Below are 25371 nucleotides of genomic sequence, written 5' to 3'. Positions count from 1 at the left end.
GCAGGTCTTGACTTAGGAATTTCACTTGTCTTTCCAATGATATCTGAAAGAATCTTGGGCTTAGCTGGATGCAGTGATGTGTGCCTGTAGTTTCAGCTACTTGCGAGGCTGAGGCTTGAGGAACCCTTCAGCCTAGAAGTTTATGACAAGTTGATTGCAACATGGTGAAACATTCATCTCTAAAAAAATCAAAAATTAAAAGAGGATTGGGATTAACTCACTGTACCCTAGTTCAGGTGCAATCATATGCCTGTCCCTGAACCTCTCATTATAAGTCTGTTTGGATATAGATTACTTTCCATCCCTCAGAGCAAGATGGTTTGGAGTCAGATTTACCAAAATTGTTTTTGTAAAGAAAAATAGAACAGTAATGTAATAAAAAGGAAAAATCCATGCTGAACAGACAAAACATTAAATTAGATAATCATACTGAAGTACTTATTTTTAAAAGAAGTCTTATGCCAAATATTTTTTCCTCTATTCTTTGCCTTCTACCACAGAACAAGAAGATGACACGTTTCTTTTTGCAACATAATTCAATGGGTTTCTGATATAAAATGAATCCTCAGAGTTTTCCTGAAAACACTGAAATCATATCACCTTTGTCTTCTCAAAACTTCTGACATGTGGTAGAATATGAAACTGTGATATTTTGACTGTTCAGTAATGTTTCCTGGCCATTGATGAGAGATCCGTGAATGCAATACCATACTATAATTAGTTCTATTCTGAGTTTCGATAGTTTATAATATAATTTCTCTGAAAGAAATTTTAGATCAAATAATTGGCATTCTGATTGCTGCAAGTATACTTCATTTTTATAGTGATTAAAAAAGTCCATTTAGCTGATTTGTAAGCCTTGTTAGAACTTGCTGTTAGAAACTCATCAGACTTCTTAGGAGAAGGGTCATTTTATATGTGTGGAGATTACGGAGAGTTTAAATCTTTTTGAAGTTATATTTTAGTTTATGATGCAAATCACCTATGGTTCACATATAAATTAACTCCAACGTTACCTCAAGGTGAAGCAAACTTGGTCTAACATCACCTCTTGACCTCTGGATAAAATGGTTTTATATTTCAGTGGACCAATGTGACTACAACAATACATCACTGTCCAAATAATATATCACCACCCTCATAATCTAAGGGTGATCTTCTAACACCATTGCTTTGTAAAAACATGCTGGAAAATAAAACATAATGTACCTCAATAACCAACTTTATTTGGTTTTAAGAAATCACCTTCCTAATTTCATAGTCAAGGCCTGAGAGTCACAAAACAATGTGAAAATCACTCCAGAAGGTGCATTAAAAAGTTCATTCTACTTGGCCAGCATTTAGCTCAGACACTAGCAAACTCAATTATTCTTTTCTTACTGGTAAGGTTATTTCACCTTAGCCTTTTCCAGCTTTATAACACAGCACAATATAACAGAACTCTCTGGAGCACTAATTTCTCTCATTGCCATTAGCATCTCTTTTTTCAGCTTTCCCCCTGCTTGGCCCCCATATCTGCTTTCACGGTCACCAATTATATTGAAAGAGTCCTTTGCTTCTCTATTGTTTTTAATAACATCTCTTTGACTCATTCAACCTCTCTCTCTCTTTTTTTTTCTGTTTCTTTCCAACTTTTAGGTTCAAGGCGTTCATGTGTAGGTTCGTTACATGGGTAAATTGTGGGTCATGGGGGTTTGGTGTATAGATAATTTTGTCACCCAGGTAATCGGCCTAATACGTGATAAGTAGTTTTTTAATCTTCACCCTCTTCCTGCTTGCTACCCTCAAATAGGCCCCCGTGTGTATTGTTCCCTTCTTTATGTCCATGTGTACTCAGTGTTTAGCTCCCACTTGTAAGTGAAAACATGTAGCATGTGGTTTTCTGTTCTTGTATTGGTTTGCCTAGGATAATGGCCTCCAGCTTCATCCATGTGGCTGCAAAGGCCATGAACTCATTTTTTATAACTGCAGAGTATTCCATGGGGTATAAGTGCCACATTTTCTTTATCCCGTCCACCACTGATGGGCATCTAGGTTGATTCCATGTCTTTGCTGTTGTGGATAGTGCTGTGACAAACATACATGTGCATGTGTCTTTATGATAGAACAATTTACATTCCTTTGGGTATATGTACCCATTAATGGGATTGCTGGGTTAAGTCTGAAGAATCTCCAGAATGCCTTCCACAGTAGTGGAGCTAATACTCATTCCCACTAGCAGTGTGTAAGTGTTCCTTTTTCTCCACAACCTCACCAGCATCTGCTTTTTTTTTTTTTTTTTTTTTTTTTTACTTTTTAATAATAACCATTCTAACTGGCATGAGATGACATTTTATTGTGGTTTTGATTTGTCTATCCTTAATGATGAGTGGTATTGAGCATTTTCTCACATGCTCATTGGCTGCATGTATGTCTTATTTTGAGAAGTGTCTGTTTATTTAAAATTGCCCATTTTTTGATGGGGCTTTTGGTTTTTGCTTGTTGATTTGAGTTACTTATAGATTCTTGAGATTAGACCTTTGTTGGATTCATCGTTTGCAAATATTTTCTCCCATTCTGTACATCATCTGTTTCCTCTGTCCATAGTTTCTTTTGCTGTGCAGAAGCTCTTTAGTTTGATTAGATCCCAGTTGCCAATTTTTGTTTCTGTTGCAATGGCTTTTAGAGTTTTTTTGTCATAAAGTCTTTGCCTGGGCCGATGTCTAGAATGGTATTTCCCAGATTTTGTTCCAGGGCCTTTTTAATTTTAGGCTTTCCATTTAAGTCTTTATTTTGAGTTGATTTTTGTACATGGTGAAAAGTAGGGATCCAGTGCCAGTCTTCTGCCTGTGGGAGCCAGTCAGCCCAGCAGAATTTGTGGAATAAGGAGACCTTTCTCCAGGGCTTGTTTTTGTTGGTTTTGTTGAAGATCAGATGGTTGTACTTGTGCAGCTTTACTTCTGGATTTTCTAACCCGTTCCATTGGTCTATATTGTCTGGTTGCGTAATAGTATCATGTAATAACCTGCTTTTGTTGCTACAGCCTTGTAGTATAGTCTGAAGTCAGGTATTGTGAAACCTCCAGCTTTGTTCTTTTCGCTTAGGTTTGCTTTGGCCATTAAGACTCTCTTTTGGTTCAAAATAAATTTTAGAATATTTTCTTCTAATTCTGTGAAAATGTCACTGGTAGTTTGATAGGAATAGCATTGCATCTGTAAATAGCTTTGGGCAGTATGCCCATTTTAACAATATCGATGCTTTCTATCCACGAGCATGGAATGTTTTTTCATTTGTTTGTATTTTCTCTGGTTTCTTTGAGTAGTGTTTTGTCATTCTCGTTGTAGAGGTCTTTCACCTCCCTGGTTAGTTGTATACCTATGTATTTTATTCCTTTTGTGGCTATTGTGAATAGGATTGCATTCTTGATTGATTTAGCTGTCAGCTTGGAAGTTACTGGTATATAGAAATGTCACTGATTTTTGCAAATTGATTTTGTATCCCAAAACTTTGCTGAAGTTGTTTATCAGTTCTAGGAGCCTTTGGTCAGAGTCTATGGGGTTTTCTAGGTATAGTCTTATATTATCTATGAAAATAGATAGTTTGACTTCCTCTCTTCCTATTTAGTTGCCTTTTATTTCCTTCTCTTGCCTGGTTGCTCTGGTAGGACTTCCAGTACTGTGTTAAATAGGAGTGTTGAGAGTAGGCATCCTTGTCTTGCTCTGGTTCTCAAGGGGAATCTTTCTAGTCTTTGACCATTCAGTATGATTTTGGCTGTGGGACTGTCAGAGATGGCTTTTATTATTTTGAGGTATGTAGTTTCAATGTTTTATTTGTTGAAGCTCTTCTTTATTTTTATTATATTAAGTATATGCCTAGATATTAAAAATGACTGGAAGACATCTTTTTCGATGAGATGTTCACAAGGTGAATGGGATTGCATTCTTGATTTGGCTATCAGCTTGGAAGTTAAGAAATGTTACTGACTTTTGCAAATTGATTTTGTATCCCAAAACTTTGCTGAAGTTGTTTATCAGTTCTAGGAGCCTTTGGTCAGAGTCTATGGGGTTTTCTATGTACAGTCTTATATTATCTATGAAACATAGATAATATACAAGCTCTTCCTCTCTCTATTTCTCCCAGTCACCTCTGTATCAGCCTTTACAGATTATGATATTTATATGCAAGGAATGAGGAGCATTCTACATTGACAGTGCTCCTTAACACAAACTCTGTTTACCAGTCAGAAGAAAATAAGAGGAAGGGCGCCCAGTAGCAAACTGGTTGTGACCCATACACTCCAATGTGATGGGCTCCTCAAATGGAAGATCCCCTTCTAAGTGAAGGGCACAGAGCAAGCAGAGATTCTCAAATGTCTCTTGAGACCCACAAGGACTATGGCTCTCCTACTTCCAATGCCATGATCCCTGTCCTAGTGGCTGCTTTGGGGTTTTCCCAGGCTCTAACACAAAGATTCCAAAGATATGTCTTTAGTATTGTTTCTTCTTTGACATCCTGAATTTCCCAAGCCCCACCACTGATAAGGCACACTTCGCTCCTTTCCTTTTCTATCCAATATTGCTTTTTTGTGCCTATAGCTCTTAGTCAACATATTGGATTGGTTGTCAAATATCTGACAGGAACTATATTTGCTTGTTCATGATACTGTATTTTCTTACTGCTATTTGTAGGCATTTTCATTACCTTACTAGTTAACTTGATTGTTTCTCTATTATGTGTGATTATCCATACAAGAAGCAGTACAGAGTAGTGACTTAAGACCATAACCTTAGTGGCAAACTGACTATAATCAAGTTGTATCTTCAACCAGTATCAACCGTGTGACCTAAAAGAAACTATTTAACATCTCTGTGCTTCAATCTCCCAGCCACAAAATGAAGAGAATTTATATTGCTGAATCAAAGGATGTTGAAAAGACTCAGGCTCTACAACCCTTGTTTAAACCCTCTGAGACCAGATGTACCCTAGAATAAGAAATTTTTGCTTTTTTAAAGAAAGATTATATGGAGTATATATTATATATTAAACAATACCTCATAATAGAGTTTGGGAAACATCTCATAGTCAAACACATCAAAAATTCTACAGGGAAATATAGAAATATTTCAACTAAGTTGAATAAATAAACACAAGAAATAGCTGCACAGCAGTTCAGGTCAAGTTCTGGCATCACACAAATTCAGGTACAGTCAGGTTTTGTTGCCAAATGAGTTATTGAAGAAAATAAGTTTCAGAGCTTGAACCACATGAGGATATTGTTTAGCCAAGTGTTTGACACATGTAAGTTCCCACCAAAATGTTGTCTATTATTATTATCAGTGAAAACATTTCTTGAGTGCCTATCGCGTGTTATTTATTTTTACATATACTATTGTTCCATGGAACTTGTTAGTTAAGGTCTGAGACTCTCATTTCTTCTCATCAGGCTCTGATTGATAATATTTTCTCTTTTTAAGACTGTGAGTGACATCTTCAGAACTTCAGGAGACAGAATGTCAGAAGAGTTTCCTAGCATCCCTTTATTTTATCCTGTAAATTACTAATATTCAGATGTGGTTCATGCCCATTGCTAATCCCACGGTGGAAAAGACTGCAAGCAGAATGGGAAATACCTGCCAATCTCATCCTCGCTGCTCACCCCACCCCACCCCTCCTCAGTAAAGAATGATTCCTAGCCTCTCAAGTCTCTTCGCCATATCTGGCTTCCGCACCTGAGGTGGCCCATCTGTCTCTGTTGTCCTTGAGATGATGGACAGTGTGGACATCCAATTACTGCCTTTTGCTTGCAATTTGAGCCACTGAGATCTGGGCATCCCATATCTTCTACTGGATATTATATAATAGAAAGTATGCAGAAAATGTCATCTCAAGTTACAAGACATATAAGCCACAGAATGCTCCTTGCTCTTGTTTTCTTTCTCCTTAAATAAATTTTCTCCTGATGCTCAGGCAGATGAAGGCAAGATCCATCCTTGGCTAGTGACAGTTTACTGAATCGCTATGTTTGCAGATGAACCTTATTCTAAGCCAACGGGCCCAGGCCTTGATCTTCAAAGCACGCCTCATATGTTTTAAACCCAAACTTACTAAAATCCTGTCTAAATGATAGTAGAAGTCACCATAATTTTCTGCAGGAAGATTTCTGTAAGTACTCTGAGCCCTAGTTTTCATTTTTACTGTTTGGTGATTATAGAATTAATAAAAGTAATATATAATTTTTTTGTGTAAGTAGGCTGGTCCCTGATTTTCAATTGTTCATTGTTATATAATCACAAATTAAATATAAGAAATTATGTATGTATACACACATATGCTATATGTACAAATATCTATCGATAGATAGATAGAAATAGATACAGACATTTCCTGTAAAAAGGCTAAGATTTGTCCACCCCCCCACCCCAAATCTTTCTTCAGGGCACATCTCATTTATACACTCATTGAAATGTGAAATTCACTCAGGAGGCCACTTGATTTCTAGCCTAACATTCCTAACATTCGAAACATTTGATACAGTGGTGCCCTTTAGGATCACTGTGAATGGAACCTAAATTCTGTAGCCATTACTCCACAAAGTATCAGGCTATGAAACAAGCTCTTACAGGAAGGCAGTTTTTCAAGCTACATTATGGTGCTTTTAAAGGGAAGACAATTCTTAATGAGAAAATGAGCTTCCTGAAGCTCCTGGCTCCAAGGTCAGCTCTGCACACTTGCTTTCTTGGTTGGCAGCAAATCTGTTAAGGGACATTCCTGGGAGCCCATTCTGTAAAAGCTCCAGGATGAAATAGGTTGGCAGGTGATTCTCTGGAGCTTCAGTTGGGCAACTTTATAATTCTCAGACAGATTTCTTCTAAAGCTGTTCCCACACAGCAATGCCCTAGTACCTCAGCTTCTCCCCCTGCTTCCTACCAACCACACAAGGAGAAACTGGGTTGCTAAGGAACCTGTTGTAATAACACCTGACGGAACTAACACTTGTCAGCTAATAACAGTTTAGTGTGAATAAACTTATCAGAATCTTCCCAAGTGAATTAATACTTTGCCAGCTTCTGAAGGGCTTGGGCCCTATTTTTATTTATCTTTATTTCTATTCACATCTAGCACAGTGCTAAGCAAATGTTTGCGGAGTGTCAGCTGAGGTCAGCCTACTCCACCATATTGCTCTCAGCTGGCTCTTCCAAATTGGGAATGTGGAGGAGGAAAAGGATCTTTTTCTAGTTGCTGGGACTTGTTGCTTGAGACAAAGCTGTAAGCAGTACAAAGATGCGCCAGCTTTTAGAGGAGACCTGGAGGGTGATAGAACTTACCTGCTATGATTAGGTGAGAAGGGGGAAAATAAAGCTTCAGATTCAGAATCATTCACCAAATGCTAAGATGGGTCTTGTGAATACTGCTGCCTAAAGCATAATGGAATAGCTCTAAAAATGACTGCCCGTAAGTCTTTTGGAGTCTCTCTAGGTGGTCTCCATTAGTCGATGGTGTAATTCAGGTGTGACTGCCCCACCTCCAGAAGAGTGGTTAAATGGAGCTTTGATAATAGCATATAGAAATCAAGATTGGCATCATTTTGTTCATCCCACTTCCCATGCACCCACATTTAAGGCTTCCTGGTAAGCTACAATGAACATTTCAACATTATGAGAAATGGAGATGACACTATAATGCAATTACATGTAATTTATGGAATGCAGAATAATAACATCCTGTATACTAGGACAAGTAAGAGGAAGAGAAAATCTAATCTGGTTTGCCAAGCCTCCTTCCTTGCTACCTCTTTAGCATTAACCAAGTCTCACTGTAACATGTATTATAAGGAGATGAATTCACTGGTGGTGTTCTTTGTTATTTCACTTTCACCAGAAATGTAATTAAGAAGCAAATCATATTACCTTGATGACAGAGACAAAGTATGTCAGAAATGGCATTATTACTACTTAATTACAGAAAACACAGGCTTCATTCCCACTTCTAATTTATCACAATAGTGATAAAAGATCTGACTGCTCCTAAACAGTAAATTTAAATGAGAGTTATTGGCACTTTGTCAGTGATGAGCAGAACTAAAATTTTCACTGTTACAGAATTAATTATAGAATGTATGATGTATCTTCACTGCTTTTGATGGTAGTAGCATGTGTATCAGCAACAATCCATGGTGCCCTGTTTGGAAGAACTTTTTTTCTCAAGTTATTATTGTCCTATGATTTCACAGGAGAAACTTACAAGTCACGAAGGTGATAAGTAGCATTTTTGATTTAAGAAAATGAGAGAGTCCCAAGATGTACGAACTTCATGCAGTTCAGATTTATACACCACTTTCCAGGAGGGAAAAAATCACCACCCACTTAATTTCACGTGCCTCCTCACCCTGACCCTATGGGGCACCATGGAATCACTGGTGTATACTGTCACTTTCTCACTCTGATGAGATCTGCTGTAAGATGTACCCTTTATGTTCTTGTTCAGGCCAGACACAGTTGCCAACATCTGTCTGGAAGAGCTTCAGACGTACACTTCCCACCTTGTATGCTACTTTCTCCTGTTGCAGCCCATCCAGAGGGTGCCCTTCTTATGCTCAGAGCTTTGAAAACGAACCGCAGAATCCAGCCACGACCTTCCAGTTTGCTGAGGAGACTTTATGATCTGATTTTAGGTATTCTTAAGAGACCATTCTCAGCTCAGATGTTGTTGTCCCAGGTGGTTTCTTTCCTCTTTAAAGACTTTCCCATGTGATTCTTCCTCCCCAACCCTTGCCCTAATACTTCAATGCAGTGACCTGGTTCTTCCAGGATCTTTGTGAGAAGAGAGGAAAAGAAAGAACCTTTCTTGTTTAGGGTAAGAGCAAGAAAAAAATGGCTCAGAGCTGGGAGTGACATCAAGACTGACAATGTTGAATTTCACCCTAATTCAGTCCTGGAAAGGAGTGAACATTAAAGAAATCCCCCCATCCTTTGTGTTCCAGAAAATAGTCCACTGCAAAGAACCCCACTTCCCCCACTTATCTTAGATACAACTCATGGATGCCCCCTTGTTTACCTATGACTAGGCCAGACACTCATAAATGATTAGCTGAACTACTTGTTACAACTGGTTAATCAGAACATAATTCTCCCTACCCAAATGTGTGACATTTCTCTCCTTCCCTCTTCCTCGAACCTGGTTTGAAGCGCCTTCTGCCTGAGCCAGCAATACAACTGCTCATTTAGGACCCACCCCCGCCACGAAGAGGCCGACCTCTCTGATCTCACCAGCTCCCCCTTATCCCATTTTTCCAAGCCTGGTTGTTTCTAGCCTTATTTATTCCTGTCTATAAAAGAAAAATCCCTTTCTGCCTGTTGTTACAGACATTTGCAGATCTCAGGATCAGAACGTTATTACTATTACAACGGTTCCCTTCCCCAAATCATACCACTGATTAGCATCTTAGGCCAAGGTAAATGCCCAGACATTGCTTTCCTAACAAGTCCGTCTCTCTCATCCTCTCTTCTCTCTCGTCTCTCTGTCTCTCATACACACACACACACACACACACACACACACACACACACACACACTCTCTCTCTGTCTTTCTGTCTCTCATACACACACACACACACACACACTCTCTCTCTCTCTCTCGTCTCTCTGTCTCTCATACACACACACACTCTCTCTCTCTCTCTCTCTCTCTCTCTCTCTGTCTCTCACTCTTCCAAAAAAAACTACAATATTGCAATTTATGTTTCTCTGATTAAAAAAAAAACAGATGTGGTGATTGGTGAGCTACTAAAAAACAAATTTTTCTTTGTAGTTGAATTTCTATCTGTCTTTATCTTCCCTCATTGCCTGGCAATTCCAAACCCCTTATTGAGATTTCTGTTTGGCATAGATGTGTCTTTCAAAACCCATTGGTAAAGCCAGTTAGTTTAACTCGGAGGGAAAACAAGCTTAGAAAATGTAAGCAATCCTTGTTTTAATTGTTTCTTTTCCCTCTCAGTAAACAGAGTATGCATTTGCTAAAAAATGTCAAACTGTCATATTTGACTGAATAAACTATAAGGATTTTAGATAGACTAAATAATGTTAATTCTAAGCTGGTCTTGTTGTGATATTTTCTTTTCTTATGGGGGATGATTCAGTCATGTATTTTAAGTTATAAACAGTATTTGTTTTTCATAGCATTCATTACTAGCCAGGGCCTATGTCGACTTTCAAGGTTTAAGTCTTTTCAAATGAAATTTAAAGGACCACTATTCTTTCCTATCAGAGTAAAACACATTCTAAATCCTAATAAATCTATTCCTTTAATATGCCACTTGAAGTACAATAGTGCAAACAAAAACACATAATGGGTTCCTCTTGAGAGAAAGGAAAATGTATTCACTTCTGATGAAAGATCTTTTGATAATTCACTCTTGGCTTCACTACTTGATTTATATCATCTTCCCACATTAATTTGTTTTTAATTTTTTTCTGCCTTCTAAGGTTTTTCTCATTTCAGTGACATATACGTGACAGATGAGGTTGATGAACTACAGAAATACAGATTCTAACTCAGATGAAAAGCTTAAATTATTCTGCAGTCCCATCGAATTCAAGAAAGAAACTGAGAAGTTGGGATTTCCAAGGGCTTTGAAACAAATTTTCGAAACAAGTGATGAAATCAACAACGGTCAAAGAAACATGAAAACATGGTATGTTTCTTTAGCCAATACTGCATGCCTCCCTGGAGTGAATTTTTCCCATCTTCAGGCAATTTAGTTGTATACACTGGAAGTGATGGTAAAACTACAGAAGCACAGTAAAATTCATTCATTATTATAGATTTTAATTTAAAAATTTTTCCTTTTTACAAAATTTATTTTAATATAGGAAAAAGTAACTTATTTAACTATCTTCAGCTAAGGAGGGAAGCAGAATAGATGACAATGCCTCAAGGTGAAACTCATTGTTTTTAAAAGTAATACCTAATACCTTTACAAGTACAGCTTATGCAGGTTCATATAGAAGTTCAATTATTTCCATCCTGTTCTGTTCTTCACCAGTCAAGTTAGAAGCTGCTTATTGGATCATTTTTCTTTCCTCTGTCTCAGTAACAGGCAATATGTTTTAGTGATCTTCTTCATGATTAGATTGCATTAATGTATTTTATGTATCTCCTCAATTGTCCTTAATTTCAACCTACAGCCATTGAAAAGATGATTGATTAGAGGATACGGCTCTGTTTAGAATTCTGGCATCCCACCTCTGCCTTCTGGAGTAAGAGTCATTGCGTATCAGCTTCATTCTCTTTGACATGGAATTATGATGGATATGAAATAGAATCATGTATTTAAAGCATCTAATGCTTGGGAAACATTCATTCCTTCATTCATTTATTCTACATTTAGTACTTAGTTGAGGATGATGTATTCTATTTATTCAAATTTTTAAATTTATTCCCCAAAGAGCATACTAGGAAAGTATTTGTCTTGTTTCTGGAGTAAGTTCAACTCATAAAATAGGAAACCAGCGTAATTCATTTTTTTTTTCTTAAAAATGCATTTTTTTCTTATGCTTTCCCTTGCATATACTTCAAAGCCACTTTATTCTGTTCCATTACTGAGGGTGGAGTATGGGGAGAGAAGTAAATTCTTTAGGAATATACAGGAAAAGGAATAAAATCCTCAGGAACAAACCAGTTTAGTTAACTTATTACATAACATTCCTGGCATAATCCTTGTGTTCAGAGCTCTGAACTAGAAGCTTTTGGCTTATTTGCTTAAATTAAAGGAACTTTAAACAGCATCTACAGCAAGATATGGTAAAGGCTATTCTATTAATAACATCCTCTCAGCCTTATCATGGGTGTCTCTATCATGCAGAAGTCACCTGGTTATTACAGCTTACCAGTGGGATATTCCGTACAATCTGTGACATTATGTAATGTCTTCAAAATGGATGCTTGTGACTGGATATGACCACTTAATTCTTAAAATTTAATTTCTACATGGACTCATGTTTTCAAAGCTATCATATAAGTACTTTAAACTACAGCATTCCCTAGCAACCCACCTACACAGATGACTTATTTAGATGTGTTCTATGAAATTGGATGGGAGGAGATTTCTTGAGAAGCCTTTTTTTTCCCTCTATTTTGTTTTTAGTCACTGAGAACTGATATTTTTTTCCCACTGATAAATGGCCTAATAATTAATGATTATCAGTGTGAATTTTGGACGAAGATATTTACAGATAGTGTGTAAGTTTTATGCATCCATGCTTAAACAGACTATTTTAATAAGGGACACCCCCATGTTTTACTAAGAAGTTTGTTTTTTTTAAATCTGGTTCTAATATTCTTCGAACTTATTGCTTCATCATTTGCATTTTTGAAATTAAGAATTCATTTATGTATCCTCATTATCAGGATTCTTTTTTCAAAGAAAATGTGATAATATATTGTCCAAAGTGGAATTTTATAGTTGTCATATTTATATTAAGTACTATTCGTACATTTTCATTAATCCCCATGACAACCTCGCAAACGTAACTATTATTTTATGGAACAAAAAATGTGAGTCAGAGTAGAACTTGCTCACCTCACACTACTAATCACAAGCAACACTGGAATTCTAACTCAGTAATCCTAATTCAAAGCCCAGTCTTGACCTTTATCTTATATCCCAATGCTGTGTGTATGTTGTACATACAGTTTCTGGCACAGACTTAGTCTCAAAAATTATTTGTTGAAAGATTAATGAATAGTAAGTATTTGATATATCAATATAGGTATATGTCTATTAAATTATTTCATTGCATGTTATATTTTTATATTTTCATAAAAACAAAGGCAAATTGCCAGACCTCATGCATGCTCGTCTTATGGTAGGAAGAATTCTTCAGAGAAGATTCACAAAGTAATAGAAGCAGCAGATGTGGGGTTTGGTGTTGTCCATTGCACCTTGGCTAGGACAGATATCTGACTTGGGAGAGAGATCTCAGCTCTTAACACTGTGTGATTTTTAAGATGCATGATTAAGAAGCGTTGATCCTCCCCCTGTCATGGTCAGGAGGCTGACCCTTATGGCTACAGCTATTTAGTGTATTAACTAATAGCATGACCTGCCACTCTGCTGCCTTAGTTTAATTTTGTTTAGTTTTAAGATGCATGATTAAAAAGCACTGATCCTCTCCCTGTCATGGTCAGGAGTCTGACTCTTATGGCTGCAGCTATTTGGTGTATTAACTAATGGCATGACCTACCACTTCTACTGCCTTAGTTTAGGGAGCACAAGGTCCTCTCCTAACTTAATCATGGACTAGAGTCCATCTGTGGTGCTACCCCAATGAGATCCCATAGATAGGCAATCTATCTTGATGTGGCAGAGGCAATCTATTCACCACTGTAGCATTCTGCCAACATTATTGCCTTAAGCACTTGTATATTTTAACTTTCATCAAAACTTGCAGAGAATGTTTGAATAAGTGCATGTATATTATTGTTTGTATAATTATTTTATTTTACATGTGTTCATAAAAGTTGCTGCTGCTAACATATCTCCTTGATAGAATATGTTTAATGCTTCTTTGAGTTCATTTTGCTTTTCTGTTTTCTTCTGCTTGGGGGAAAATATGTAATATTTCAAAGAAAAAAAGATGATTCATGAAGGAGAATAGCAATGATAATGATTATGAAGATAAGACTGAATAAGTATTGGAATTATCTCTATTTAATACTTTTTTTGCCAAGCAAGGTCTGATTTGCTAAGGAGAATGGATAGAACAGTCACCTACCTGGTATGATGTAAGAGATTCAAGGAAACTTCTTTGTTCCTCAAACGTTCCCTTTTCTATTGACTACGTTTTGTAAAATCCTAAAGTAAAAGATTGCTCTGTTTAATTAAAGGCTTAAAATGACAGTTCTCCTGGGAGAGCTCACAGTGAGCAACTGTCAATCCCTTTTGTGTGAAAGAATTTCTGAAAAGTTAATAAGAAAAGGAATTTAGAGGGGGCCACTGGCAAGGAGAGCCTCTATAAAGTTACTGCATAATAGAATGAGATGGTGAGGGCAGCCATTCGATGGAAAAATGTCATTGATGTCATTAAGGACACTGGCTCTTCAAAGATTTTTCTATTCCAAACGCTGCCCTAACCTCTGACTTATTGAGTGGCAGTCGCTTATTTTATTTTTAACGTTCACTCTACATATATTCAACATCTGGATAATTATCAAAAAATTCAATCTGACTTCCAATACATTTGGGCATTTGGAAATAAATGGCTAGCAACTACTGTTGTTTTAAACTTTCTTGCAGACTGGAAAAAAATCATCATGTCAAATGATATTCCAAGATCACCCTGAGCAATTTAAATTAATCTATTTCAGAAAAGAGTAAACATTGAAATGATAAAATGAATAACTTTTTCTCTCAACTGAATATCATGGATGAAACTATGGAGCCATCTCACTCAGCTAAATTACATATGATTTTAGTGCTACTGTGTACCGCAGGGGAATATGAAGGCAGCATATGAATTGATTTATATTCTATTGTTTTTCATTCCATGGAGTCCAGCAGTAAACAAGCACTGTGATAAGATGTACATATTGTGCTACACTACGTTTTGCCTTTTCTTACTTGGTCTTAGGCTGCCTTCTCATTTTCTTTTTTTCTTTTTTTTTTTTTTTAGTACAAATGTGTTAATCATTTGTTTGGATGTAACAAAAGTCATTCATAATTATCTAGTCAGTGCCTGGAGCAATCTTGGTGGATCCCATAAAATCCAAGGACAAGAAGTGCAGCCAGGCCCTGTAAGGGACTGAAATTGAGAGCACCCAAACAAGGCAATCAAGGCAACCCAGAAACCAACACAACCCACTTATCCCAATCTCTCCCTGCCTCTCTTGGTTCCACCTGACTTTTAATCCTCATTTCCTCAGCACTTGACTCTTCTGGAGGTGAGCTTTCACTGCTTGCCTTACAACCAAGCTGACTGGTAACCATGGTTGGTCCAGTCCTATTTTACAGGTTCTTTAGAGTTCAGCACTTGGAATCTGTTGGAACTTAAAATTCTTGAGAGAGTGAATCTGATTGGTCTAATCTAGGTCGGGGTTTCATGCATTTGTAATCTCATCCCCTCAACATCATGAGCCAATTTTTGAATGATCAAGGGATTTTCTGAGTTACCTCATGTTCAGACCTGTCCAAATATTTTGAAGTAAAAATATATTTGAATTGGTATGTGATCATTGTGGATATTTTCTTCCAAGCCAACAGTAGCAATTCTGATAATATTTATAGGTATATATTGCAGTTTCCTCAAAATAAGCAACCACTGCCTGGCTTTTAAAAGTTATGTTTAAATGACTTATTTTAGTGCCCAACATACGAAATCATGAGGTAAAACCTAAAAATTAAATCTCAGATATTTTTGTGGCACCGATTTGCTCCATTCTAATATTTCTAGCAGATTCAGTCAGGCCTCTTCAGTGTAAGAAAGGAATATTTTAAAAACACACAAAATTCCTATGTATAAGTTAAGATTGAGCCCAGTTAATACTGTGAAGCATATTCACTGTGCACTGGTTATCAAGTGGTCAGAGTCTGTTGAGACAAAACAGTCACATGCAAGTTCCATGAAGTGGGTTTATTACTTACAGATAGGCAGCAAAGATGACAGAAAGCTAAGACTCAAAAGCCACTCCCCCAAGGTTCAAGAAAGCTGTCTAGTACAGATGGAGTCTGACCTGCACGTGCCCCACTTGGACCGCAGCTGAGGGACCCGGAAAGCAGCCCACCCTGGGTTTTACGTCCTGGGCCACCGGGCTCATTGAGCGGTAAAGCCTGAAGGACATCCTGTTTCTAGTGGGGCAGACTGGAGCGGAACCAGGGCTTGCTAGTCCCCGTCTGTCTCATGATATTACATTCGCAGCACATTCTACAGATATTCCTGAGAACTGTAAGTGAGAAAGGAGGGAGAACAGGGACTGTCCAAGGCCACCTGGGAAACTGTCTTTTATCCCTCACAATTTCCCCTATGCAGACCCCTTGCACAACTAAAAAGACCCTCCCCGCTGCTCCTGTAACATACGGAACATGCCACAGTGGGCATTGCTGTTTGTAAATGTTTAATTTTCTTTCATGAATTAGGCAACCAGCTTTGATAGGGCAAAAATTTGCCCGCTTTAGTCTGTATTCTCAGAGCCTACATAGCTCAGTGATGAGTATATGGTAGGTAGGCATACAGTAAAAGTCAACAATCACTTAAAAATAGCTAAGCATAGCATGACAATTATAGTATTATGGTATTACAATTCTCTGTGACCAAATGAAGGTTATCCTATTCTTAGTTACAGATTTATCCAGAAATGACTATTTATCTCAGACTTAGCCTTTGCTATACATGTTTCTTTTCATATATTTTGGAGGACTCCAAGAAAAGCGTAATATTTATGTAAAATAGTACGAAGAATATTCGTTTTATAAATGAGAACTGTGGCTGGATGTGGTGGCTCACGTCTATCATCCCTGCACTTTGGGAGGCTGAGGCGGGTGGATCATTTGAGCTCAGGAGTTCAAGACCAGCCTAGGCAACATGGTAAGACCCCCGTCACTACTAAAAATAAATAAATAAATAAATAAATAAATAAATAAATAAATAAATAAGGCCAGGCATGGTGGTGCATGCCTGTGATCCAAGCGACTTGGGAGGCTGAGGTAGAAGGATCACATGAGCCCAGGAGGGCAGACGTTGCTGTGAGCCAAGATTGTGCCACTCCTCCAGCCTGGGTGACAAAGCTGGACCCTGCCTCAAATAAATAACTATATGAAACTTTGTGCAACAAGTATGATATCAACATATGGCATATAGATTAGTCCATTATCAGTTTTAGAGAAAGGGGAAGAATTAATTACTTGGTTTTAAATATATTAGCACAAAAATCACATAGTTTTTGACCCAAGCATCTCATGAAAACCCATGTTATATTTTTAGAAATCACCCTATATTTCTTAAATTATAATGACAGGTCAAAATATTTTAATGGAGAGGGAGTATATAATGAAAACAGGGCCGGGCATGGTGGCTCATGCCTGTAGTCCCAGCACGTTGGGAGGCCAAGGTGGGCATATCACAAGGTCAGGAGATCAAGACCAACCCGGCTAACATGGTGAAACCCTGTCTACTAAAAAATACAAAATATTAGCCGGGCGTGGTGGCGGGCACCTGTAGTTCCAGCTACTTGGGAGGCTGAGGCAGGAGAATGGTGTGAACCCAGGAGGCGGAGCTTGCAGTGAGCTGAGTTCACACCACTGCACTCCACCTTAGTGACAAAGCGAGACTCCGTCTCACAAAAGAAAAAGAAAAAGAAAAAGAAAAAGAAAAAGAAACTGAAGTATAATAGTATCACATTTTAAGTTACAAACTTGATAATTAAATATATTGCAGCTGTTGTAGTTTAGTAACAATTTCTTTCTGCCTTTCTCAATATCTTTGTGCTAAATACCTAGACTTGAGACTTTGTCTCTGCTATACCTGAGACTGGCTAATTTATAAAGGAAAGAAATTTATTTTGGTCATGGTTCTGCAGGCTGTACAGGAAGCATGATGCCACCATCTGCTCTTGGGGAAGGCCTCAGGAAGCTTATAATCAAGGTGCAAGGTGAAGGCGAGCCAGCCAATCGCATGACAAGAAGGAGCAAGAGAGAAAAGGAGGAGGAGCCAAGCTCTTTTCAACAACCAGCTCTCCTGGGGTCTAATATAGCAAGAACTCACTCAGCACCAAGTGGATGGTGCCAAGCCATTCATGAGGGATTCACCCTCATGATCCAATACCTCCTACTAGGCCCCACCTGAAACATTTGGGAATCACATTTCAACATGGAATTTAGAGGGAACAAATATCCAAATCATATCACTCTCCATCCTCTTCTACTTCTGCCTCTGGGTGATGTTTGGGTACCATGAGAACATACATAATGTTATGTTGTCCTTATCTACTGGCTTCTGGGTACCTCTAGTTGAGATGTCATCAATCTTGCTTACTTTCAGGCCTTGGCTTCTGTCCTTGCTACATCTTCTGTGTAGTGTATCAATATCCTTTGTCTGTGCAAGAAAATTTCCTTCTCTTACCCAGGACACACACTTCAGTTATTGCCAGGATTCGTGACACTGGGATATCAAAGTGTCTGACTTTGAGCTATCTACCAAACACCCACTGAGTGTCATGTAAAAACTTTTGAATTTCTTTCACATTTTCCCTGTCTGTGGAGCGTGAGAGGTCACCATGTCAGGATCCGTTCTCTGTCTAATCACATCGTGTCATCATTAATGCTTTGTGGCAGCTACCTTATGTTGTCAAGCTGCTTCTCCAAGGGTTTTTGAAATTTTATAAACTTTAACATGGAAATAAGGAATAAACTCTCCTCCATTTATAAAGGTATTTCTAACAACCTCTCCTCGAATTTTGATTCCGAGGATGAAACACTACTTGCTACCTTTCACTTCCACTTTCCCCAGGTCCTTTTTGCCTCCGGGGCTGTAAGGCCCTTTCCATATGGAAGTATGTTGGTTTACATTATGCCATGGACTATTGTGTTCCCCCTAAAATTCATATGTTGAAGCCTTAACCCCCAGTTTAATGGTATTTGGAAATGAGGCTTTGAGACGATGAATAAGTTTAGTTACAGTCACGAAAGTGGGGTGCTCAGGAGGAACTCAGCACCCTTATAAGGAGAGACACCAGAAGGTTTTCTCTCTCTTGCTCTGTCCTTGCCACAGGAGGACACAGTGAGAAGGAGGCCAGCTGCAAGCGAGGATGAGGGCTCACACAACCAGACTATGTTGGCACACTGATCTCAGACTCCAGCCTCCAGAAACTGTGAAAAAAAAAAAAAAAACCTATTGTTTAAACCACCCCCTTTGTGATATTTTGTTATGGCATTCTCAGCTGAGTAAGAAACATTATATTCGATTTTCCTGCTATATGGCTTAATCTTAATTGGCCAATGCAATTTACCAAGAAGGCAAAATATATTGGTGCTATTTAAAAAACATCGTTGATATTACAGACAAAAGAACACAAAGAAGACCACAAATTCAGAGGTCAAATAATAAGAAATCAAACACGTTATTTTTCAGACTGTTGCTTACAACCCACTATTGGACTGAGAAAACAGTTAAGCAGATCATAGCCAGTCCTTTTCTTAATGGTTTAGAATATAATAAAATAGAGTAGAAAATACTAGAGGTTGCTTATGACATTTTTTATTATTTAGTTGGGAATGAGAATGTTTGCTTCACATGTGTATACCAGTTAATAATATTAAATACTTTTCTTCCTGAGACATGAGCTATTAGAGTTACAACTGGCACACTCAAAGAGATGAAGATATATGTAAACCCACTCATTCTCAGTCTCTATTGCCCTCCATAAAGAAACAGTGGCAACAATGCCTTTGGAAAGAGATGATAACCTTGGAAATCAGTGTGGGATTCTGGGCTCCCAGTTTGTCCCCCTCTCCACCATACACACTTTGGGTATATTTGTATTGAGTTTCAAAATTAGTGGTGACACCTCCATAAGCACCTTTTTTTTTTTTTTTTTTAGTTCTTTGATATTTTATAGATTTCCTTCAACTTTACCCACACTCATTCTGATCTTGTTCTGACTCCTTTACTATCCACCAAACAAGTCCATTTAGCTTCTATGAGAAAACATTTTCTGTATTTGGAAAACAAGGGAGTTGGCCTTGCTTTTATTTAAAGTCCATTCCAGCCCCCAAATGCTATAATTCTTTGCCTTTGCTTTTATATTAAAGGACTGTATCTATGGCAGTGTTTCTCAACTGGGGATTTTATGACCAGCTGCTCAGGATCTAATTTATTATCAAGGAAATGAAAACTTTAAAATGTCTTTCCATAAACATTGTTTGCTTGTTGTCTTAGCCTGGGTAACCCAGGGACATTTTTCTGGATGAGCGGCTTTGCAAAGGCTCAGAAACTTCCAGTTGTTTAGCATAATGGGAGCATATTGTATTGTATATGGGGATATAAGATGAGATAAGAGATAGAAGAGGGAGTGGATCATGAGCAGGATTGTAATCTAAGTTGAGATTTTTTCTGTTTTTTTGGAGATGGAGTTTCGCTCTTGTTTCCCAGGCTGGAGTGCAATGGCACGGTCTTGGCTCACTACAACCTCTGCCTCCCAGGTTCAAGCAATTCTCCTGCCTCAGTCTCCCACGTAGCTGGGATTACAGGTATGCACCACCACGCCCAGCTAATTTTGTATTTTTGGTAGAGACGGGGGTTTCACCATATTGGTCAGGCTGATCTGGAACTCCTGACCTCAAGTGATCCACCTGCCTCAGCCTCTCAAAGTGCTGGGATTACAGGCGTGAGCCACCTCGCCAGGCCTGAAATTGAGAATTTTGAACTTTATCCAGAGATCAATTTGTGTATATGTAGAGTGGGTGTGGGCTGTGGGCACATTTTGGGGCAGAAGAGGATAAAAGGAATGCATTAAAAGGAAGAAACAAAATCAGATTATTTTTTTAGAGACATTGCCAAGGTACAGATTAGATTAGTGGTAACAAAAAAAAACCTGGGTCTAGTTAGGAAGGCTTTAATGTTATCTAAGTGATTAATGTTATTTGTCTGCACTAGGGTTTAAATGGACAGTTAGAAAGAAGAGTGTAGAAATATTGGAGAGAGATTTTCTAGGTAGAATCAACAGAAATTGATATTGGGCTAGGTTTGGAGAATAAGGGGAAAGAAGAGGTGGGTAATGACTTTGGCATCTGTTTTGTGTAACTAGGTAACTAGAGATGAACTGGTCATCTTCTGACAGTATGTCAAGAAATGGTGGCATAGGAAGCAGGAAGAAAATGGAAAGATATTAGTATGAAGAGCAGGAGAGAAATCTACCTGGACAGAGACTCTGGTTTCACCCATGTGGGACTCATTTTGATCAGCACATTAGGAATCTGTACACGTTTCTGTAGATGCATCCCACAGCCAGTAGAAGCTGAGAAGTTTATCCGCCTAGAATTGGAGAATGCAAAATATAGACACAAGTTTGGATGGCTTTCTACAAATGCTGACCAGCCATTAAAATGTTAGATAAATGTTTTAAACACATTGATTTGGGTCTCGTTGCACCCACAGGATCAACACCTATAAAGAAGGGGAGAATGGAAATAGGATTGGACAGAGAGAATTGTTGAAATGCCAAACAATGATAACAAAAGGCTCAGCCTGTTTCAGTGGGAGATCTGGAGCTGAGATAGTCCTTTCGCTTTATCCTTTTGAGGCAAGGAGGCCTGGCTTATGTACCCACAGTGGATCTGAGCTGCTCCAGATGGGAAGTGTCACCTTGGGTGAGCAGCTTTCTTCAGCTTAAGACCCTGGTTCCCAAAGTGTGCTTCCCAGAACAGTAGCATCAGCATTACCCTGGTGCTTGCTAGAAAGACACACTATTGGGCTCCACCCCAGATTTACTAAATCAGAAGTCTGGGGGAACAGCCATCTGAGCTTTTAGCTCACCCAATACACTTCAAAGTTTGAGAGTCCTGGCTTCAAGAAATTTTGAGGCAGACTCAGTTGAAAGTTGCCAGCAGTAATTCAGCAACTGGGAAATGAATCTGTCATTCCTGCAGGAGAAAAATAAGAGTCCCACCACTGCCTCATCAGTAGGAAAATTCAGAAAGTCTAGGCAAGACACAGTGTCTTCTATTTTTAGTTAGAAATACTGAGAGCAGTTTTAGTTGGAAGGACATAGAGGAAAAACTAAAGTATTCGGATATTAATTATGAAAATGGACTATGAAGCTTCTTTTACATTTATTGCCTTTTCTTTATATCAACTATTCACCTTACATATACAATTAAGTATTTTTAATATCAACAACTCCTCTGAAGTCAACTATGATTACAACAAATACTTATAGATCAGGAGTTTTATGTCGTGATTAAGGAATAGAATATTTACCAGTTCAAATAGTTAACTGTAACTCACAATATGTTTTTCCCCCTTTATTATGTACAAGCTGGTAGTGATTTAAAAAGGAGCTCTTGAAAGTGAGTTAAATTCCATTATATAGAAATATTAATCTGAAGCAAATATATCTTTCCTTGGCTATTTAGCATATAATTTAAATTTTTGTTATAATAAAATACCTAATAATTCATTAAAATACTCATAAGACTGTATTAAACCTCACTTTAAACCCACATTCAATCAATTCTTTTCCAAGGCCATTGGTTATATATACATTTTATTGCTGAGCTTCTGTATCTTAAATTCCTATAACACCAACCTTGACTAGAGAAATATTCATGGGCAATGCACAATTTATTAAATGCACAGAACAATTTGATGGTTCAGTTCGTCGAAATCTAGATGCTATAAGGTGGACATCTTTAAATTTTCTCACCGCTCAAGGCTGGTAGAAAATTGCAATTCATCTTGAAAGGGGATAAAATATTTACTTTTGCAAAAGCCAGTAAGATGTCTATGCCACTTGAAATAGAATAAATGCTAGAAAACAGAAACAAATAAAAATATAGCAGATTTAAAGATTCCTGGAGAAGGAGATTCAGATATTTGGTTTAGTTGCTACGAAAGGATAATTACTAGTTTTTTAGAAAAAAAGTAGGATGTAAATCTCTCAATAGAGCCAATATAAAACAAGTTAAAACATGGAGAAAACACCAAAAAGGCAGAGAACATTACAATGCAGAAATATATGTTTTAATTTGCGTGTGTTATTTGCTTTCTAGTTTCTAAATAACCCAGTATCACAAGTGGGTTGCAAGCTCAGCACCCTGGAGCTGGGTGAGCCGTTTCTTCCTTGTTGGTAATGTGTTCCTGCTCTTTCTGGCTCCATACTATTCACCATATTACTGTCATGGAGAAGGGCAATGACAGAAGACAGCAAACTGGAGAGTGAGTTTGTGAGTTTGTGGCTTTCTAGAAAGAGAAGCTGAACTTGGCAGTCTCAACTGCTTTTGATTAGCAGTGGTACTTCAGAGATACCCTAAAGGCAAAAGGCAGTGGTTCTGGCATTCTGTTGTGGGCAAAAGCATATATTAATAATTTCAATCTAGTTAATCCTTTTATACTAGATTAATGGGATTTTTAAAATTGAAAACTCTACTAAAATTTTATTTTTGGTGCTTGAATAATATCCTATTCATATTACCTAAACATAAAACTGTGAATAGGAATTTTAAAATATTTTATTTTATTAATTGACAAATAAAAATTGTATGCATTTATTGTGTACAACATGATGTTTTGAAATATATATACATTGTTGAATGACTCAATCTAGTAATTAACGTGTGCATTACATCACAAACATCATTTTTTTAATGGTGAGAAGAGAAAAATATGATTTTCAAAATGCAATATGTTGTTATTAACTATAGTCACTATGTTTTACCGTGGATCTCTTGAACTTTTTCTTCCTATCTAACCAACATTGTACTTCAATCAAAATCTTCCATTGTACTTCGATCAAATATCTTTGGTGTACTTCCAAAATCTTCCCCTACACCCCCACACCAGCCCCTGGTAACCATCATTCTATGAGTTTAACTTTTTAAAATTTCACATATAAGTGAGGAAATTCAGTAATCATTTTTCTGTGTGTGGTTTATTTCACTTAATCTCCAGGATCATCCGTGTTGTGAAAAATGACAAGATTTCCTTCTCTTTAAGATTGAAAAGTATTCCGTTATATTTATATATCACATTTTCTTTATTCATTCATCCATTGATGGATGCTTAGGTAGATTTCTTATCTTTGCTATTGTAAACAATGGTGCAATAAACATGGAAGTGCAGGTATCTCTTCAACGTGCTGATTTCATTTCTTTTGATATATACCCAGTAGTGGATCTGCTGGATCATAGTATAGCTCTATTTTTAATTTCTTGAGGGACTTCCTTACTGTTTTCCATAATGACCATACAAATTTACATTCCCATCAACAGTGTACAAGGGTCACCTTTTCTCCAATCCTTGACAGCACTTGCTATCTTTCGTCTTTTTCATAACAGTCATTCAAAGAGTTGTGAAGTGAAATCTCATTGCGGTTTTAATTTGCATTTCTCTGATGTTAAGTAATGTCAAGAATTTTTAAATATATTTCTTGCCCATTATATTTCTTCTCTTGAGAAATATCTCTCTTGGTCCTTTGCCCATTTTTAAATCAGTTTTTTTTTTTCTTTCTGTTGAGTTGTTTGAGTTTCTTATATATTTTGGGTGTCAATGCCTTATCAGATGTATGGTTTGCAACTACTTTCTCCCATTCCATAAGTTGTCTTTCACTCTACTGATTGTTTCCTTTGCTGCGCAGAAACTATTTTTTTTTCATAATCTCATTTATCTATTTTTCTTTTTGTTGCCTGTGCTTTGGAGTCATATTAAAAAAAATCATTGCCCAGACCAATGGAACTCTCCTCTATATTTTCTTCTAGCAGTTTTATAGTTTCAGGTTTTGTGTTTAAGTCTTTAATCCATTTTCAGTTGATTTTCATATATGGTGTGAGATAAGGGTCTAGTTTTATTCTTCTGGAAGTGGATATCCAGTTTTCCCAACACCATTTATTGAAGAGACTCTCCATGTTTTGTGTCTGTTCTTGGCACCTTTGTTGAAAATCAACTGACCACAAATGTGTGGCTTTATCTCTGGGCAGAAATATTTTTAATGCATATATTTGATATTAAAAGCAGAGTGTAAGGTCATTTATTTACCTCTAAATTTATTCCCTTTATCTTGGTACACTACTCTGATTTTAATGAACGTCTCCTTCCTGCTCCCACGACAACCATGTGCTACAGGAAACTGAACATGTTTGCTAGGAACAGTCATGGCACGTGGGCTCCCTAGCCACATTTGTTCCCAGATGGCCTGTTGTTTAGCTGGTTTGATCAGAGTGAATCTCAGAGCATGTAGTTGGAGACTGTGGTAGAAATGTCCTTCTTTGCTTTTGCTTCATAGCAATGCAGAAGTATGATTTTGGGGAAGCCGCCATCATTCATCTTGAATCAAGAGAGAGAAGCCTCCAAGGAGTGAAGCAAACACGCAGGAAGAGAAGTTGAGAAATGCAAAAAGTATAAAGACAGGTCCTGGGAATTTCTTTTGAGCTGTCATTAAAGCACTACGTGAAATTATTCTCAATCACTAAAACAATAAATTATCTATATTAATTAAGCTTGTTTGAGTTGTTTCTACTACTTTTAAACGAAAGCATTCTGTTAAAAATAGTAATCTTGCATCTTTCAATCCCTAACTCAGATGTAAAACACAACAAAAAACAGAAATGAAACCAAAGTAGCAATATTTCTACACAGGTGTTAACTTCTTCTGACTTTCTGCCTAACTCATATATCCTGGGTGCATGCAAT

The 25371-nt window shown here is 37.5% G+C and overlaps 1 long non-coding RNA gene across 1 annotated transcript; it reads left to right on the top strand.

Annotated features, from left to right (window-relative positions):
- The first annotated feature begins 5928 nt into the window (after positions 1-5928).
- On the top strand, positions 5929-25123 carry LOC103228572 (uncharacterized). Its single transcript, XR_495647.3, has 4 exons — positions 5929-6141; positions 8464-8650; positions 10462-10670; positions 24965-25123. It is a non-coding gene; the product is annotated as an uncharacterized lncRNA (long non-coding RNA).
- The last annotated feature ends 248 nt before the right edge of the window (positions 25124-25371 follow it).

The sequence above is a fragment of the Chlorocebus sabaeus genome, chromosome 22, assembly GCF_047675955.1.
Source record: "Chlorocebus sabaeus isolate Y175 chromosome 22, mChlSab1.0.hap1, whole genome shotgun sequence".
In the NCBI taxonomy this organism is placed as follows: domain Eukaryota; kingdom Metazoa; phylum Chordata; class Mammalia; order Primates; family Cercopithecidae; genus Chlorocebus; species Chlorocebus sabaeus.
Note: the sequence above shows the minus strand (reverse complement) of the source record. Positions and strands in the feature narration are given on the sequence as shown.